The following is a 19,734-nucleotide window of genomic DNA, read 5'->3' as shown; positions in this document are numbered from 1 at the left end:
ATTAAATTTGTAAATTTTTACTAACATTTTCCACTGAAACTACTGGGCCAATCATTATAGTTAGAGATATTTGTACGCAGCAAGAATGTTCAGTAAAGTAAGATCTACAAACACAACACCATCACCAAAACACAATTTTGTCATGAATCCATCTGTGTCCTTTGTTGAATATTCACATAGACCAAGGTGAGCCACACAGGCTCTTTAGAGCCTCTAGTTTTTTTTATCCAAGGAAGATTTTGAATATAAAAAAAATTATGCTTTGACATTTTCTTTTTAAATATACAAGTGTGGACACAGATCAGTGTGGGCAATAATTATTAAATTTGTGTTCAGATGTTTGACAAAGTTATCACAAAGTTCATGGATTGAATGTGCCCCTCCAGATGATTTTGATCTTTCAAAAAGGGTTCTATTATACTAAATTGTGTTCAAATTCAATGGTGGAGGTCATCTTGGCTTTTCAGATGTTATGGTAAACATTCCACTATGTATGGAACATTATTACATATCAATTTGTTGTATACACTGTTCATTTGGACAAAGTTCATTCAGGAAAAGAGGAAGGCTCATATATTATACCCTGTTCTGAAGGAAGTGGCTTCATTGTTTTACTTGATCTCCGTCTGTCCTAAGAAAGTTCAGTGATATTTTTCAGGAACTACGATTCAGAACCACTGAAATTGATATCAACCTTGATATGAGCATGCTATACCATGTGAGATTTTTTCACATCATTATCGCGTTAAACTTTGGCTTACTGAAAATTCATGGCAGGAAAATCAATAGTAAGAAATACAGTTCAACTTTTTGTTTCTCATTCACAATATTTAACAGCAAGTAAACTTATATAATATCTACATAGCAATGGAAATGACAATAAATTTATCAAAATGTTTGAAAAATCATTTTATAAAAAATTGTATAGCTAGATATTTTTTTACACTATGGAAGATATGCAATGTAAAGAGATGAAATTATTTTTTGTTGGTTATAATTTTCTACAAAAATTAAAAATACTATATTCATAGAATCTCTATGTGAATGTGAAATGGGTTGTTTAAGTTACTCAACTATTAGAAATACTCATTAATAGAGAAAATCATTATCTGAAACTGAAAAACAAACTAAAAAAGCTTAATACTTTACAAACCAAGGTTGAATTACAGAAAAAGAAGTATAAATGCATATTACTTCCCACCTACGTAAGTAGACGGCATTATTTTTTCTTGTCTGTGTGTCCATTGGATTGTTCGTTCAATTGTCCTGCTTCAGGTTAAAGTTTTTGGTTGACGTAGCTTTTGATGAAGTTGAAGTCCAATCAACTTGAAACTAATTATACATATCTATGATCAGATCATTCTAATTTTGATGCCAAAATAGAGTTTTTACCACAATTTTTAAAATGATTTACTCAATGATTTTCAGTGTGTACCATTTTTTTAAATTTTATTTCTTCATAGACAGAAAAAATATTAGGCATTCCTTAAATAATATGAAGTTTAAATAAGGGCTGTATTTGTTTAGATACTAGACGATCAAATAATATGATAATGATATCATATATTAAGGTTATTGATAAATTTTGTAATTTGTGCTGCAAGGAAATAGGGAAATTCTTGGTCGATTTGTCAGATCTAGAGGTTTTGAGGTGACTGACTGCTAGAAAAGATGAAATAGTATAGGTTACTTTTTACATGTTGAAAACAATGTTGTTGTTTTTTTGTATCTTATCAATTCTTAAATTAAGTTTGATATGTTAAATGATACACCAACGTGCTTTATGTTCTACAGAAATGTTTATGCTATTTATATAGTAATATTTTGATTGTGATGTACTTTAAATATTATTGTTATTTCCATTTTATTTTATGCTTTGTGAGCGTATGCAGTTCATTGAAAAATTTATTCTTATTGTTTTTAGTTTTATGAAATAAGACACTTCAATATGCATTAGAATAGTTAAAACCACATTTAACCTGGCATTCAAAAACAATATAGTCTGAAAAATTCCTTATACAGAGGATCAGTAAACAGAATACAATTTTCTCCTGTAATTTATTCAAACTGACAAAGCATTTTTTCAACTTATCCAATAGTATTAGAATTTTGAATGTTATTCCTCAAAGCACCATTGTTATGTCATTACAGACAACACTGATTCAATGCTGAAGATTGAAAACTGAATGTATAATGTGTTAAGTTGATCTCCCTAGAATCTGCATTATCTTCCTTATATATATTTAATATGGTTTTTCATTACTTTGTTTTATATTATTTTACTTGAATTGAAAGATTGATGAAATTAACACTCTAAAATTCTTCTACTTGTGAAAAATGGATTTAAAGTAAATGAACAGTTTAAAATAAAGATGTTTCCTATTGTAAAGGAACAATGACAAGTGAAGTCTTTAAATAAAGAAGATATAGTATGATTGGCAATACGACAACTTCCACTACAGACTAACTTATGTAGAAGTAAACAAGTTAACAACTATATGTCACTGCAAGAACTCCAACAATAAGAAATACTAACCTGTATTGCATAGACAGCTGCAAAAGGTTCCAAATGATCAATTTGAATGTAAAAAAATTCAAATCATGAAAAAACGAACAGCCTGGTTTATGTACAAAACAAAAAATAAAAACAAGTATGATATACAGCAGCAAACAACAACCACTAAATTGCATACAAAATGTAGAGGGTTAAACATATTTGCTGGCTTCAAACCCTTCCCCTAATCTGGTACAGAACAAACACAAAAGATACAAAGTATATATCTGAGAGTACTCACAGTTGAGGAAAGCAAGTTAAAAGCCAATGACATCTAATAAAATGATCATCTTTCTGTCTATATCATGCATACAACTAGGACTTAAATATGAATCGGAACAGTCAAGATATCATTAAAGGGGCACTAGCTGTCAAATTCATGGTCACTGATTTGACTCAAATTTTTATATTTTATTTATAACAATGTAAAACATTTATCCAAACTTTCAAAAGTGTGAAATAAACAGTTTACAGAGCATAGGGTCAATAATATGTAGTTTCGTTTCGTGTGTATTTTTGTCTAGACTCCATCTAATTAAATATCGAGTTGACCTCAGATGACCATATAAGCATGTAAACCTTAATATACTAATGATTAGATATAAATAGATTAAGCCACATGTGCATTTGAATTTTTATAGGTCTGTTTAATTCTATTTTATAAATTAAAATATATATGTTTCTCGTCGATTTTACATGTGAAAGAAAGATTTTTAGTGGAACGAATCAGTCATCAAACGATTTACCTTTGTTTCACTTTCAATGTTAACATTCCTTTCCTTTAAATAAACAGTACACATACAAAGCATGCGTTGTCCATCTCTAGTTAAGGGAAAATTGAAGTTCACATGAATACAGATTTAATGAGGTTGACTTGCAAGTGAAAAAGTTATTATCAATATTATTTAGATTAATTTGACAAAATTGAACCATTTTGGCTGAAAGCAACTATTTTTTTCACTATTTCATTATAATTATTGATTAAACATAAACAAATCATACGTTAATTTTGTTATGCATCTCGTAGCTAGTGCCCCTTTGACAGTCGAGAGCAAAGAAATACACCAGTTTTGAAGTTAAAAAAAAAACATAATTAGAAAACTCTTGAAAATTTAACTACCTAATCTGACATGTCAATTGCATCCCCAGATAAAATATCATACTATGTAAAGGTATAACCTGGAAATAGCATTATAGAACATATGCAAGGTTTCAAATTAGGGGCTTAATTTTCCATTAAAAGCACCCATTACAAATAGACAGTAATAATTGGCATGTTAGTAGAATGGTTGCAACTGCAGAGACAAAAGATAAATAGTGGCATAAATTGATTAAGTTTGCATTATGCAATTGCAAACCTTAGAAGAATTACAATTTGTTATCAGTCACCAAACAGTGAGTGCAAGACATGCGTTTTTGCATTATATCTAGAACTTTCACGGGATCGGAACCGGTTCCTCTAAAATAGAACTTTGACTACCTCCACCTATAGAGTGCCAATAGTGATGAAAGTTGGATTAAACAAAAAAATCAAATATATAGTAACACTAATTCCAAGATGTGTTCGAGGCAAAGATCAATGTATTTATCAAAGTTGTACAAAATCGAACATGTAAAGTTGTTTGTTTATAGTTAACACGTGTTTGGTTAATTAAGTCTCCCAAACAAAGTTTAGAGACTTATTGTTTTTGCTCAGTTATTTTTATTATTATGGCACCCTCAACGAAATTGGGGTGACATATTGTTATTGTACGTTTCTTTTTTTTCTTTTTTTTATTATTATTTTTCTTCCACTATTTTTGTCTGGAGCAGTTCTTGGAATAGAATTGACCAAAATTGATGGAACTATGGTATAATGTTGACCACCATGTGAAGTTGTCCCTCTGACTTTGGAATGGTCAAGATGGCTGGTCCGTTGCCATGGAAAGGGGTAAAATGTGAAAATTTTCAAAATTTTCAAAATGCTCCAATCTTTACAAAAATGGTAAATGGCATGTGCTGATGTGCTCTTTGACTTTGGAATTTCGAAAATGGCTGCCATTGTCCTGGCAATTGGGAAAGGGTTTCATCCGTTATTGCTGGCAATTACAAATCTAGTTCTTCTTCCTCCTCTTCTTCTTCCGCCGCTTTGAAAAATGAACTTGTCCGCAGCATTTCTCCAAAACTGCTTGTCAGATTGACTTAGGATTTCATAAAATGGTAGACTAATATGTCTAGGTGAGCCACTAGTCTTTCGTTTGTGCATTGCGGTCTATTAAGGGGTATTTTGGGGTAGAAAGCAGGGAGGGTTTTACTATAGAACCCTATGGGATTTTATTTTCAATTTTTTTTAAATGAATATATGTCCATCTCTAGTTAAGGGGTAAAATTGAAGTTCACATGAATACAGATTTAATGAGGTTGACTTGCAAGTGAAAAAGTTATTATCAATATTATTTAGATTAATTTGACAAAATTGAACCATTTTGGCTGAAAGCAACTATTTTTTTCACTATTTCATTATAATTATTGATTAAACATAAACAAATCATACGTTAATTTTGTTATGCATCTCGTAGCTAGTGCCCCTTTGACAGTCGAGAGCAAAGAAATACACCAGTTTTGAAGTTAAAAAAAACATAATTAGAAAACTCTTGAAAATTAAACTACCTAATCTGATATGTTAATTGCATCCCCAGATAAAATATCATACTATGTAAAGGTATAACCTGGAAATAGCATTATAGAACATATGCAAGGTTTCAAATTAGGGGCTTAATTTTCCATTAAAAGCACCCATTACAAATAGACTGTAATAATTGGCATGTTAGTAGAATGGTTGCAACTGCAGAGACAAAAGATAAATAGTGGCATAAATTGATTAAGTTTGCATTATGCAATTGCAAACCTTAGAAGAATTACAATTTGTTATCAGTCACCAAACAGTGAGTGCAAGACATGCGTTTTTGCATTATATCTAGAACTTTCACGGGATTGGAACCGGTTCCTCTAGAATAGAACTTTGACTACCTCCACCTATAGAGTGCCAATAGTGATGAAAGTTGGATTAAAAAAAAAAATCAAATATATAGTAACACTAATTCCAAGATGTGTTCGAGGCAAAGATCAATGTATTTATCAAAGTTGTACAAAATCGAACATGTAAAGTTGTTTGTTTATAGTTAACACGTGTTTGGTTAATTAAGTCTCCCAAACAAAGTTTGGAGACTTATTGTTTTTGCTCAGTTATTTTTATTATTATGGCACCCTCAACGAAATTGGGGTGACATATTGTTATTGTACGTTTCTTTTTTTTCTTTTTTTTATTATTATTTTTCTTCCACTATTTTTGTCTGGAGCAGTTCTTGGAATAGAATTGACCAAAATTGATGGAACTATGGTATAATGTTGACCACCATGTGAAGTTGTCCCTCTGACTTTGGAATGGTCAAGATGGCTGGTCCGTTGCCATGGAAAGGGGTAAAATGTGAAAATTTTCAAAATTTTCAAAATGCTCCAATCTTTACAAAAATGGTAAATGGCATGTGCTGATGTGCTCTTTGACTTTGGAATTTCGAAAATGGCTGCCATTGTCCTGGCAATTGGGAAAGGGTTTCATCCGTTATTGCTGGCAATTACAAATCTAGTTCTTCTTCCTCCTCTTCTTCTTCCGCCGCTTTGAAAAATGAACTTGTCCGCAGCATTTCTCCAAAACTGCTTGTCAGATTGACTTAGGATTTCATAAAATGGTAGACTAATATGTCTAGGTGAGCCACTAGTCTTTCGTTTGTGCATTGCGGTCTATTAAGGGGTATTTTGGGGTAGAAAGCAGGGAGGGTTTTACTATAGAACCCTATGGGATTTTATTTTCAATTTTTTTTAAATGAATATATGTCCATCTCTAGTTAAGGGGTAAAATTGAAGTTCACATGAATACAGATTTAATGAGGTTGACTTGCAAGTGAAAAAGTTATTATCAATATTATTTAGATTAATTTGACAAAATTGAACCATTTTGGCTGAAAGCAACTATTTTTTTCACTATTTCATTATAATTATTGATTAAACATAAACAAATCATACGTTAATTTTGTTATGCATCTCGTAGCTAGTGCCCCTTTGACAGTCGAGAGCAAAGAAATACACCAGTTTTGAAGTTAAAAAAAACAATTAGAAAACTCTTGAAAATTAAACTACCTAATCTGATATGTTAATTGCATCCCCAGATAAAATATCATACTATGTAAAGGTATAACCTGGAAATAGCATTATAGAACATATGCAAGGTTTCAAATTAGGGGCTTAAATTTCCATTAAAAGCACCCATTACAAATAGACAGTAATAATTGGCATGTTAGTAGAATGGTTGCAACTGCAGAGACAAAAGATAAATAGTGGCATAAATTGATTAAGTTTGCATTATGCAATTGCAAACCTTAGAAGAATTACAATTTGTTATCAGTCACCAAACAGTGAGTGCAAGACATGCGTTTTTGCATTATATCTAGAACTTTCACGGGATTGGAACCGGTTCCTCTAGAATAGAACTTTGACTACCTCCACCTATAGAGTGCCAATAGTGATGAAAGTTGGATTAAACAAAAAAATCAAATATATAGTAACACTAATTCCAAGATGTGTTCGAGGCAAAGATCAATGTATTTATCAAAGTTGTACAAAATCGAACATGTAAAGTTGTTTGTTTATAGTTAACACGTGTTTGGTTAATTAAGTCTCCCAAACAAAGTTTGGAGACTTATTGTTTTTGCTCAGTTATTTTTATTATTATGGCACCCTCAACGAAATTGGGGTGACATATTGTTATTGTACGTTTCTTTTTTTTCTTTTTTTTATTATTATTTTTCTTCCACTATTTTTGTCTGGAGCAGTTCTTGGAATAGAATTGACCAAAATTGATGGAACTATGGTATAATGTTGACCACCATGTGAAGTTGTCCCTCTGACTTTGGAATGGTCAAGATGGCTGGTCCGTTGCCATGGAAAGGGGTAAAATGTGAAAATTTTCAAAATTTTCAAAATGCTCCAATCTTTACAAAAATGGTAAATGGCATGTGCTGATGTGCTCTTTGACTTTGGAATTTCGAAAATGGCTGCCATTGTCCTGGCAATTGGGAAAGGGTTTCATCCGTTATTGCTGGCAATTACAAATCTAGTTCTTCTTCCTCCTCTTCTTCTTCCGCCGCTTTGAAAAATGAACTTGTCCGCAGCATTTCTCCAAAACTGCTTGTCAGATTGACTTAGGATTTCATAAAATGGTAGACTAATATGTCTAGGTGAGCCACTAGTCTTTCGTTTGTGCATTGCGGTCTATCAAGGGGTATTTTGGGGTAGAAAGCAGGGAGGGTTTTACTATAGAACCCTATGGGATTTTATTTTCAATTTTTTTTAAATGAATATAACTTGAAAACTATAAGTGATAGATACATACAGTCTTCAGAAATGATTACTGGACAATAAAATAAATCACATAAAATATAGGGGGATGCCCTGGGGGGTCATTCCCACTCCCTTCAATCTGAGAATGTGCTATTATCTTGTAAACGGTCCAGATCCCCACCCCTAAACCATAAATATTCTTGTAGGGGACAATAAAACAAATCAAATGAAATAAAAGGGAAGTCCATAGGGGGTCACCCCAACCCCTCTTGTTTGAAAACTTGAAAACGGTCCAGATCCCCACCCTTAAACCATATATATTCTTGTATGGGACAATAAAACAAATCACATGCAATTAGATGGAAGTTCCTTGGGGTCACCCCAACCCGTTCAATTTGAGAATGTACTATTATCTTGTAAACGGTCCAGATCCCCACCCCTAAACCATATATTTTCTTGTAGGGGACAATCAAACAAACCAAATGAAATGTAGGTTAAGTCCCTGGGGGTCACCACCACCCCCTCCTGTTTGAAAACTTGTAAATGGTGGAGATCCCTACTCGTAAGCAATATATATTCTTGTATGGGAAATAAAATCAAATCTAATGAACATGGGACCATATGAATGGGGAGTTATAGGAGCTTTGTTTGGGAGACTTCGTAACAGCATCCTGTTACAATTACTTCTTGTCATAGTAAGGTCGGTCCGATTGGGACATGAGTTCATGCACGAGTGAACTCAGGTGGTTTAAAGTCATTCGAGCCATTGCAGTCAAAGTGTACAGTAGCATTTAATTAAGTTTCTCTCCAACTTGTACTTTTCTTAATATGGCAAGTTCTGAACGTGAAGATCCTCTATGACTTTATGGTACTGACATAACAGATAGAGACCTGCTAACCAAAGTTGCAGACATAACCTTGAACAATTTCTAAGCGGAACAAGTTATTACGATTGCTGATAAGTCACCAACAGGAAGGGATACAGCCAAAGAATACATGTCATACGAGCTTGCTGAGGTTTCCGATGATGAGAAGAAGATTAGGTCCGCTGCAACACGGACCTTGACACACCAAGTATAACAAGTAACACGAGCATGTTAAACATCAAGGTGATAAGTATTGTTTACATAATGTATGTTTTTTCATCATATTGAATATAAATTTTATTATATAAAATTAATATTTAGATACAATTCAGTACATGCCATTTGATTATGAAAAAGATTCCCTCTTCATGATCTGTTTTGGGAAATGAGAAGAACATATATAATATGAAAGATAAACTATACAAATTCATTCGTTTTAGACACCCAAACAGAAAAATAAATGAACAAATTGCTTTCAAATCGTATTCAAATCTCTTTCAAATCGCGATTCTGCGATTTGTTAGTACCATTTGCTTGCGATTCATTAAACAAATCATAGACAAATCAGAATTTTCAAAATTACTTAAATCTGATTTCTATGTGATTTCTTTCTATTGTATGATTTGTAAGCAATTTGTTTCTGTTTTTGTGTGATTTCGTTATGATTTGTTTACTTAGAATATCGTATGAAATGATTTGAAAGAGATTTGTTAACTTTGTTAGATAGAACGGTGTGATTTCGTTATGATTTGTTAACTTTGAATTTCATATGAAACGATTTGAAAATGATTTGTTAACTTTCTTAGCTATCTTGGATTCATTGATGATTTGCTACAATGAATAAAATGTTAATGCATTCCAGTTTTCTTTGTTTATCTATCTCTCTGACTTCCGGTTGAGGTCAAATTCAAATTTCAAATACTGTTCTATATTAACTGAACAAATAAGGTTGCAAGATGAGGAGTTTTATTCAGTCTATGACAGATGACGGTGGTAAGGAATCTTTATATTAATAATTTCACATATTTAACTAATACTATTCAAATATTAACCTTTAAAATTCAGAAACTGTGCATTTCAGTATCTCCTTATAATCATGATAGTTTAATTAGTGCTGTCTGGATTCATTTTAAAAATAAAAGTGTGTAAAAGATGTGTAAGCAAATCAAAACATTTTAAGACTAGCTTCCTGAGCCAGCAGATAAAATTCACTGGCAAGTTTAATGTTTTAATTGTTGTTTACTGACAAGGTCCCGGGCAAAATGGACAAAGCTTTATATATATATATATATTACAATGCAGCCGATTTTGACCAAGACTAAGACCCATCACCTATTCGACATTATTCTTCTAAGTACACGTGGTTGCCTATGTTTTTTTTTCAAATATAGTTTTAGTCAAATTCGGGTAAAATTAAGTAAGAGAAACTTCACAAAGAACAATTTGTCCCTCATTGCAACCAAAGATAGTACTCCTTTTTTTACAATTAGTGGAGTAGCTTTGAAAGGTAAAATGAAGACACTTGCTCTTCAAAGTTTGGAGGTTTCAGGGGCATCTTATTTTTGATCTGGATGTTAATGATATAATCTGTGAATTGATTATTGATTTGCTTGAGGTTGGAATATGATTTACTTCTGATTTGTTAAAGATTTGATAACAATTTCTTAACGATTTGAAAACAATTTGCTTCTGATTTGTAAATGATTTCAAAACAATTTCTTGGCAATTTGTTTATGATTTGCTTATGATTTGTAAGCTATTTGTTCGTGATTTGTTATTGTGATTTGTTAGCTCATTTGCATATGAAATTTTATCACTTTCAAATCACAAAGAAATCATACGATTTGTTTATCATTTGTTACCCTGATTTGCTTATGATTTGTAAGCAATTTGTTAGCGATTTGTTATTGTCATTTGTTAGCTCATTTGCATGTGAAATTTTATCACTTTCAAATCACAAAGAAATCATACGATTTGTTTATCATTTGTTACCATGATTTGTTCCTCAATTTTTTTTTTTTTTGGGCAGGATTGATAATGGTTATTGTATCCCGTTTATTATGATTCAACCAGCTATACTGTTATATTTATCAAGAACTATATAAAAATGCGGATTTTTTTTCAAGAAAGGATTTGTAAAAGAGGATCATTTTTTACCTACATGTAGTTAAACAACACATTTGGGAATAAATAATTTAGTTCTTATTTTCATGGTATCCAGTTCAGTGTACATCAGATTTTTAATGAGTACTAACTATTTAAAAAAGTATATAGTTAACATGAGCTTTAACTAACATATTATAATACAGTTCCTAAGAGTTTCAATTTGATTATTGTTACATAATCCACCACTGGGAATGATACTAGTATATTTCTTTTAAGTTTATTACTTTTTGAGTAACTATCTTCTTAATTGCTGGTCTGATTTGAGTTAAATCTACTGATACTTATATTAAGGCACTAGACTATTAATAAATTAATCCACTGGACAGGTTGTTATTGGAGCCGCTGGATTAGTTGTAAGTGAAGCCACTAGGCATGTCGTAATATAAGCAACTTGGCTATAGTTATTCACACCGCTGAACTGTTGTTATTGAAACTACTGGGCGGGTTTTATTGAGGCCTTTATAAGTGTTGTTATTGAAGACATTGTACAGATTGTGTTATTGACGTCACTGAGAGTGTTGTTATTGACGCAACTGGGCATGTTGTTAATGACGCCACTGGGCATGTTGTTATTGACGCCGCTGAGCGGGTAATTACTGACGCCACTGGGCGTGTTGTTATTGACTCCACTGGGCGTATTGTTTTGATGCCACTAGGCGTGATGTTATTGACGCCACTGGACGGGTTGTTATTGACGCCACTGGGAGTGTTGTTATTTAAGCTTCTGGGCAGGTTGGCATTGAAGCCACCAGGCGTGTTGTTATTGAAGCCACTGGGCGTGATGTTATTGACGAAACTGGGCGTGTTGCTATTGAAGCTACCGGGCGTGATGTTTTAGGCGCCACTGGACAGGTTATCGACGCCACTGGGTGTGTTGTTATTGAAGTCACTGGGCAGGTTCACATTGACGCCACTGGGCATGATGTTTTGACGCCACCGGACAGGTCGACATTGACGCCAATGGGAGTGTTGTTATTGAAGCCACTGGGCAGGTTAACATTGGCGCCACTGGACAGGTTGTTATTGACGCCACTCGGCGTGTTGTTATTGAAGTCACTGGGCAGGTTAACATTGACGCAACTGGGCAGGTTAACATTGACGCAACTGGGCGTGTTGTTATTGAAGCCACTGGGCGTAATGTTATTGACGCCATCGGACAGGTTGTTTCTGACACCACTGGGCGTGTTGTTTTTGAAGCCACTAGGCAGGTTGACATTGACGCCACTGGGCGTGTTGTTATTGAAGCCCCTGAGCAGGTTGACATTGACGTCACTGGGCGTGTTGTTATTGAAGCCACTGGGCAGGTTGACATTGAAGCCACTGGGCAAGATGCTGATGAAGCCACTGGGCAAGATGATGTGAAGCCACTGGACAGGTTGTTATTGACGCAACTGGGTGTGTTGTTATTGGCGCCACTGGGCGTGTTGTTATTGACGCCACTGGGCCGATTGACATGAAAGCCATTGGGTAAGATGCTGTTGAAGCCACTGGGCAGGTTGTTATTGACGCTACTGAGGGTGTTGTTATTGACGCAACTGGGTAAATTGACATTCACGCCACTGGGCGTGTTTTTATTGAAGCCACTGGGCGTAATGTTATTGACGCCACCGGACAGGTTGTTATTGACGCCCCTGGGCGTGTTGTTATTGAAGCCACTTGGCAGGTTGACATTGACGCCACTGGGCGTGTTGTTATTGACGCCACTGGTCGTATTGTTATTAAAGCCACTGAGCAGGTTGACATTGACGCCACTTGGAAAGATGCTGCCGAAGCCACTGGGAAATATGATGTTGAAGCCACTGGGCAGGTTGTTATTGACGCCAAGGGGCGTATTGTTATTGACGCCACTGGGCGTGTTGTTATTGACGCCACTGGTCCGATTGACATTAAAGTCACTGGGTAAGATGCTGTTGAAGCCACAGGACATTTTGTTATTGACGCCACTGGGTGTGTTGTTATTGACGCCACTGGGCGAGGTATTATTGACGACACTTGCCGACGAAGAATTGACGCCACTGGGCGAGGTATTATTGACACCACTGGGCGTGTTGACATTGAAGCCACTGGGCAAGATACTGTTGAATCCACTGGGCATGTTGTTATTCAAACCATGGGCTAAAAGCTTATCCATTAGGCATGTTGTCATTGACGCACTTGGTTTGTTGTTTTAGACGCCACGGGGCAATTTGGTATTGAAGCAACTGGACAGGTTATTTTTTACGTTACTGGGCAGGTTGTTATAGCTCCACTTGGCAGGTTGGTATTGAAAACATTGGACAGGTTGTTTGTAAAACCACTTGGCAAGCTGTTAACGAAGACGCTTGATGGTTATGGTTGAAGCCACTGGACTGGTTGTTATTGGTGCCGATGGACAGGTTATTGTTGACGCAGCTGGTCGTGTTGTTATTGAAGACACTGTACAAGTTGTATTAAACCACAAGGCTGGTTGTAAATTTAGCCACTGGGCATGTTATTATTGACTCCACTGGCCATGTTAGTATCACGCCACTGGCCATGTTGAAACTGACACAACGGGGAAAATTGTTATTAATGCCGAGCGAAAGGAGGCGGTTGAAGTCACTCGGCATTTCGTTATTAAAGCCATGGGTTAATAGTTATTTTGACTACTGGGCAATTATTATTGACGCCACTGTGTAGGTTGTTATAAACGCAACTGGACATGTTATTATTGACGCAACTGGACATATTATTAATACATATCGGCATGATGTTGTTTATGCCACTGGTCATGTCGTTATACGATATAGGCTGATAGTTATATTAAGCCACCAGGCATGTTATTAATGCCACTGGGCAGGTTGTTTGTAAAGCCAATGGGCCGGTTGTTTTTGAAGTTATTGGGCATCGTTCAGTAATTTACTGAATTACTGGTTTATGTTGATGACACTTGCAGTGACTTGGCTTGTTGTTGTTAAAGCCACTGGGCATTTTGTTATTAAATGTACAAACACTTGGCTGGTAGTTATTCAAGACACTCGGCATGTTGATGTTGAAAACACTGGGTAGGTTGTTGTTGAAGACACTTGGCAGGTTTGTTGATGAAGACTCTGTATGTTGTTATTGCAAATACTGCTGACTGTTGTTGAATACATTGGACAGGTTGTGTAGTTATTGTAGACACTGAGCTGGTTGTTCAAATTCTCGGCTGGTTGTTAAAGATACTAGCGTTGTTTATCGTTGAAAACACTGGGCAAGTTTTAATTAGAGGCACTTGCCTGGTTGTTGTTGAAGACACTCAGCATGTGGCTTTTGATGAAGCAACTAGGCTGTTTATTATTTAAGTAATTTAGCATATTATTATTTAAGTCACTAGGGCGAATGTTTAGACAATACTGATTGTTATTGAAGCTTTAAGGCTGAATTTCAGACATGTATATTTGTATATTATTTAACAAAATAAATTTCTTTGAATAATTATATTAAAGATGCTGTCATACACCTTGATTGATATCTAGTTAGAATAACATTCAACAAGTAGTCAAATGTTCATAGGTTTCGTTTCTCGTATACAAGAGCCAGTGCTAAAACCTGTACTTCTGATAAGATTTTTCTTGAAACATAACGGGTTAAAACAGGCTAGAGGAAACGATGGTTACGTTAGAGAAGACTTTCCAGCACAGTCAGTTATCTGTTCATCGAAATTCAAAAATTAGATAAATATTCAATGCTATTTTCCCGTTCTTTGTGTTTCGAGAGCACTTTTCTCTGCAAGTGGCGTCTCCAATGTAAGAGTTTGTGGTTATTTGATAAATATTTTATGTTCGTTTGAGTTTACGAATTAGAATTTAATAGTATTTAAGAAAAGACTACAGTTAACTGAACTGATTTTAAGGTAAATTTGTCGAGTCCAACCCTTCAAAAAAATAGGATTTAATTTATCTTGAATGATTAAAAGTTGGATATAAAATGTTTTCGAGATTTCGATAATGTTACAAAGTTTAATATTAATAAATAGGTAATAAATTCCACAACGGCTTGCCATAGCTGTATGCCTTATAATTCGAAGTTTCCGTCTTTCACATGTCCATTGTCCTTGGCCTCATTTTCATGGTTCAGTGACTATTTGAGAAGTTATCAGTTTTGTAATGTTAATTTCTCTCTTATAATGAGTGAAAGGATAATTTTATATGGTATGTGCGTTCCTTTCAAGGTCCTCATGGATATCATAAAGTTTTCACTTGACCTCGACTTAATTTCGTCGACCAGTGAAGAAGGTTTAGCTTTGGTTGTCAAGTCCATATATCAGATACTATAAGCAATAGGTCTAGTATTTTCAATGTATGGGAAGGACTATAAATTGTACATGTTCAATTGGCAGGTGTCGTCTGACATTGACCTCTTTTTCATGGTTCAGTGGTTATAGTTAAGTTTTTTCATGATTCATTGGTCAATGTTTAATTTTCTTGATTACGTATGTTTCTTGAAAACTATAAGCCAAAGGTCAACTTTATTTGGTGTATTGAATGATTGTAAAGTGTACATGTTTTTTACTTTTTGTTTATCTTTCCTTGACCCCATTCTCCTTGGATCATGTTAAGTTACGTGATGCTTGTAGTTAAGCTGTATACTTAGGACTATCACCATAACATCAATTGTAAGTAAAGAAGGCGATACATTAAGTTGCACTCTTGTTATAATGTGTGTCTAATACTGAGGTATATAGTTTCACATGTCTCATTATGAAAAATAAAACATTACACAAAACAGTATAGCACTATACGGTATAGGTATTGCTCATCAGCCGTATGCTGACCTTTAGTTGCTGGAATTTACGTTGTTTAGACTATTGCTGGATAGTATTGCAATTCGAAACCATACCGTACCTTTTTATCGTAATACACTAAGGGGAAACAAGAGACAACATGCTATTTTTTTTTTTATCTCAAAAAGTATATTATGTATTGATTTATAATTGTTTCTATTTAATTTCAAATACGTTAAAGTAAGGCACGTATGTGCCCAGCAAGCTGGAACAATGATTGCTTTTTTTTGACATATTGATTTATAGGAGATTTAATGTATAGTATTAATCTTCTGTCTTTTCAATATTTGTGTAATATCTTTAAGAACACGTTCGACTTTGTAGCGTAAAACTCCAACAAAGACTTTTTACAGAATTATTTTAAAAAAGCTAGCCAAAATTAACCAAAACTGCCATTTTCTGACATGTAATAGACAAACCACGACAGAAACCTATGTTAACACTTTTAGAAACGCTAAGGGTTTTTTAATAGACCTTAGTAATAGACCTAGGTCGTATTTGGCACAACTTTTTCGAATTTTGGGTCCTCACTGCTCTCCAACTTTATGCTTGTTTGGCATTTTAACTATTTTGCTTTGAGCGTCACTGATAAAAATAGACAAAACGCGCGTATGGCGTATTACATTTTACGCCTGGTATCTTTGGTAACTATTAAAGTTGTTTCATTTGGTTGGTCTTGATATTACAGATTTAAGTTCAAAACTAGACATCTTTCATTTGTGTATATTCCAACTTGTATTGTTTAATTAAAACATATATATAAACATATGTTTAATATATGTGTATATATTATAAATAAACTGCGTTGCTAAAATAAGAGAGCTGTTGTTTACAGATCAAGGAATACACTTATAATGCATAGCAACATTGCGTTCTACGTACAGGTTTGTATATTTAAGCATTCATAATTAGTTTAAATATATAGCTCACTATTTCCGAGAATTTGAAAAAAACAACATGAACAAATCAGTTACACTGATCTGAACAACACAGCTAATATATCATATATTGTTTTTAAAGACTGAAGCTTTCAACAAGAGTTCTTCAATGATTCAAACGCTTTTAAGGTATTTCATTGATTAACGAAGTCCGAGTGGTGAGAAGGAACTTTTATGTTAGACTTATGTGTTTTTCTTCTTACAACTTACAAGGACCGACTAGCATTTTCCACAACTTATACAATTAGCGGAAGACAAAAAGAAACAACACTCAAATCAAAGATATGTGTAAAATTCTTGTTGACGTTGACGAGGCGATTGAAAATGATTTTATACAATTCAGTTTGTTGTCGGCCAACTAAAGAATCCCCATGTTCATTTCTAAAGTCGGGAAAGTTGTCAAATTAACTTAAAGCACATTCCAGTAATTTTCAATGTATTAAGTTGTTGTTCAAGTGATACTCTCAAGTTCTTATATCTAAAAAAAGAGGGAAGAAAGATACCAGAGGGAGAGTCAAACTCATAGATAGAAAATAAACTGACAACGCCATGGCTAAAAATAAAAAGACAAACAGACAAATAATGGTACAGAAGACACAACATAGAAAATCAAAGACTAAGCAACACGAACCCCAATCAAAATCTTGGGGTGATCTCAGGTGCTCCGGAAGGGTAAGCAGATCCTGCATGTGGCAGCCGTCGTGTTGCTGATGTTATTACAAATTCGGTAATAGTATTAATTTGGTAGGTCACATTAGTGAAAAGGGAAAGGGTATTGTAGTTACGACATAAGGAACATATCCAATATCATTTGTGAAACGGCTATTCCATAACGGTCAACCAAATCGTATTGGCGTTCGTAAAATTTACTTAGGGATGCTTTAACTTCACCGTTTGGCACCATTAGTTCAATAGCTTCCTTGTGAGTACCAATCCTATATCAAGAAAATAATGATAGGAAATACAAGCCGGGGAATATCGTAACAATTTGGAGATATATACTCCGTATGCAGGCGCTGATGGATATGTGTTCTATAGAAAAAAAATACAAAATATTGGTGCAAAGCGGTTTATTATATATATATATATATTATAATCATAATATAATAATAATTTTAATATTTAATACATTTGTTAGTTTAATAATATAAGTTATATTCAAAGCTCCTGATCAATCATAAAAAACGATTTTTTTTCTTCTTTTGGAATTGTGGTTCATCTAACGAAAGTCTGTTGCTTCAGATAGACATATATTAATTAACATTTATATGGCTGGACGCTTAAGCTGCATATGCTATGTATTACAGCATAGGCTGCGTTTAGTATAGCATATGCTGTATTAATTATATCATATGCTGTATAAATTACAGCATATGCTATATATTATAGCCTAATCGACAGTAACTACAACATAGAGTACATGAATCATAGCTCAAGCTGCAATTTATATAGCATATGCTGTATTAAATGTAGCATACGCGAAACAAGTTACTTTTGATCTTTCCGTACGCCATACATTTACTTTCTTTTAGCAATTTTTTTACTAGCTATTTAATTTTCACTATTGACATACAGGAATACACACTATCAATGTTGATGCTAGAAGCCTGCACATACAATGTATCGTTCAATTGAAGTTCCACTGCAGCAGATATTGGATTAGTCGAGTAGTAGTTTTCGTTATCAGTTGCAGAATACGCAATAATATCATTGTTCTTTTTAAGTTTGAACTCATGATTTCCTGTTGTTGTACGTAGATGTGATGCTATGTAATACAAACCAGGATATTCGCATATAAATTTCCCACTCGATTTGAACGTTGCAATATCCTTAATTCCTACATTTAAATACACGGTAGGAAATTTGACGGCTCCTGAGGAAAATGTTTGAGATGCTGATACACAAGCTGTGACTGCAACTGAAAGTAAAAAACAAATTCTTATTTTATAAGTTCTCACTTTACTGGTGAAATTTTAAAACAAATACTATCTAAACTATCAAACTTTACTCAATAATATGCGATCGGGAAATAAACTTAAAATATGGATTTAAAAACATGTGATTACTTTACGTGTTACGCAAATCCCTGTCTAATTAATTGCATTCCTAATGCATATATATAGAATTTAATTTGAGAACTTCGTAAAGTAAAATGACAATAATTCTAAACTCCGGGGAAAACTCATAAAGGAAAGTTCGTTTTCAAATGACAAAATCAAACGGTCAAAAACATCAAACGAATGGATAACAACTGTCATATTTATGATTTAATGTTGCTTTCATACGCTGCGAACAATCGTAAGAACGATATTGCATATACTTCAAATTGTTTTAACAACCATTCCATTCCACAAGTAAGCACTTTGGTGTTGACACGAACAATTTATAATCCAGTCAATGCTGGTTAACTTTAGTGCCAATAACGAAGAGTTGTTCTTAAATTTTATGTTAGATATATTGATACGATCAGTATTAAGTCGCTAAATAACTTTCATTTCAAAATAGGAATTGTGAGAAAAATACCCATTTTTGTCATTTTTGTCGAGCCTGCGACTTTTGGCGGGTGCGGCGGCGTTAGGTAACTTCTTAAAAGCTTTATATTTTAGAAGGTGTTAGACCAAGATGCTTCATACTTTGTATATGTATGCCTCATGTTTCCGTCAGTCACATGTCAAATGTCCTTGACCTCATTTTCATGGTTCATTGACTACTTGAAAAAAAGTAAAGATTTTTGGTAATGTTAAATTCCCTCTTATTATAAGTAATAGGATAACTATATTTGGTATGTGCGTACCTTGCAAGGTCTTCATGCCCGTCAGACAGTTTTCACGTTACCTCGACCTCATTTCCTGAATGAGTGAACAAGGTTAAGTTTTGGTGGTCAAGTCCATATCTCAGATATTATAAGCAATAGGTCTTGTATATTCCGTGTATGGAAGGACTGTAAGTTGAACATGTCCAACTGGCAGGTGTCATTTGACTTGATCTGGGTTTTGGCGAGCCTGCAACTTTTGTTGCAGAAAGCTCGACATAGGAATAGTGATCCGGCGG

Source organism: Mytilus trossulus, chromosome 10 (assembly GCF_036588685.1).
Source record: "Mytilus trossulus isolate FHL-02 chromosome 10, PNRI_Mtr1.1.1.hap1, whole genome shotgun sequence".
In the NCBI taxonomy this organism is placed as follows: domain Eukaryota; kingdom Metazoa; phylum Mollusca; class Bivalvia; order Mytilida; family Mytilidae; genus Mytilus; species Mytilus trossulus.
This window is presented reverse-complemented; position numbering follows the sequence as displayed.